The sequence below is a fragment of the Pteropus vampyrus genome, unplaced genomic scaffold (genome assembly GCF_000151845.1).
Source record: "Pteropus vampyrus isolate Shadow unplaced genomic scaffold, Pvam_2.0 Scaffold12466, whole genome shotgun sequence".
Lineage (NCBI taxonomy): Eukaryota > Metazoa > Chordata > Mammalia > Chiroptera > Pteropodidae > Pteropus > Pteropus vampyrus.
This window is the reverse complement of record NW_011901247.1, coordinates 1-1,227: the sequence shown is the minus strand read 5'-3', so window position 1 is coordinate 1,227 and position 1,227 is coordinate 1. Positions and strand designations below refer to the sequence as shown.

At 44.2% G+C, this 1,227-nt stretch overlaps 1 pseudogene across 1 annotated transcript in view; it reads right to left on the bottom strand.

The window, feature by feature from the left end:
- The window catches only part of LOC105310819, a 2,729-nt pseudogene extending 2,037 nt beyond the window's left edge, over positions 1–692 (bottom strand). Inside the window, exon 1 of the transcript XR_897559.1 lies at positions 7–692. The product of XR_897559.1 is annotated as an olfactory receptor 6A2-like (transcript). The remainder of the gene's footprint in view (positions 1–6) is intronic.
- Between the last annotated feature and the right edge of the window lie 535 nt (positions 693–1,227).

Genomic DNA, 1,227 nt, shown 5'->3' with positions numbered 1-1,227 from the left:
AAAAACTTTGACCATGGAGATGCCAAAACCTCCAGCCCAGGAGCTGGCTGCCAGCTGCACACACAGCCGGCCACTGACGATGATAGGGTAGTGGAGAGGATGGCAGATGGCCACATAACGATCATAGGCCATAACAGCGAGAAGGACGCACTCAGTGCAGCCAAGACCCAGGAAGAAGTAGAGTTGTGTCATGCAGCCCTCAAAGGAGATTAGCTGTCCACGGCCCTGTTTGGACCCAACGAAGCCAGCTAGCATCTTGGGAATAGTGACAGTAACATACCAGATCTCCAGGAAGGACATATTAGCCAGAAAGAAGTACATGGGTTTGTGGAGGGTGGGGTGGTTCCTAATTGCCATAATGATGAGTGTGTTCTCAGTTAGCACCAACACATAGGCCAACAGAGAAAGGGCAAACATTAGTGTCCGCAGTGGCACAGGAGCTGGGAAGCCCAGCAACACAAACTCACTTACTCTCCCACTCTGGTTTTTTCTCTCCATGGGGTCGGTCTTGCCCACAGATCTTCAGGAGAGAGAGTAGAGTGTCTTCTGGAGGCAGCAGCAAGTCTCCAGCCTTTCTCTTGGTGTGTTTATATTGGTAGGATGCAATGTATGTAGTACATACAATTCGTCACCGATCTGAGGCCACTGTTCTCTTCTGTAATCTGGGAAAGAGCTAAGACAATAGTGGACAAGAATAAGTAGCTTTGTGTTTGAGATAGGATAGGAGTCTGTTCTGGCACTTGGAGAAGCATGTATTGATAAGCACCAAGTAAAGATTATACTAGTTTTTCCCTGAAGTAAAGATGATACTAGTTTTTCCCTGAAGGACAGAGAATCAGGAAGAGAATCTGAGCTGCCCTAACATGAAAGGTTGTTTCTGAGCTGGATTGTGACTTTGTTTTGAGGAACTAAGTTACATCATGAAGGAACAATAATACATTACACAAGTGAGTATTTGCTATGTGTTATTAGTACCAGCATTGTTCTAAAAAATTTGCAGATATTAAATCACTTAACCTTCAAAAGAACCTTGAAAAAGTGCCATTAAACCCCACTTAACATCAAAGAAAAATGAGGCATAGTTAAATGACTTGTTCCAGGTCATGCAGATAGCAAGAGGTAGAACCAGAAAGTCAGGATCTCAGAGATTCCTAAGTATTCAGGCAACATGAAGTATGGACAGTAAGAGACATCCTGGATTTACATCCAAGAGAAGGAATCTTTGAG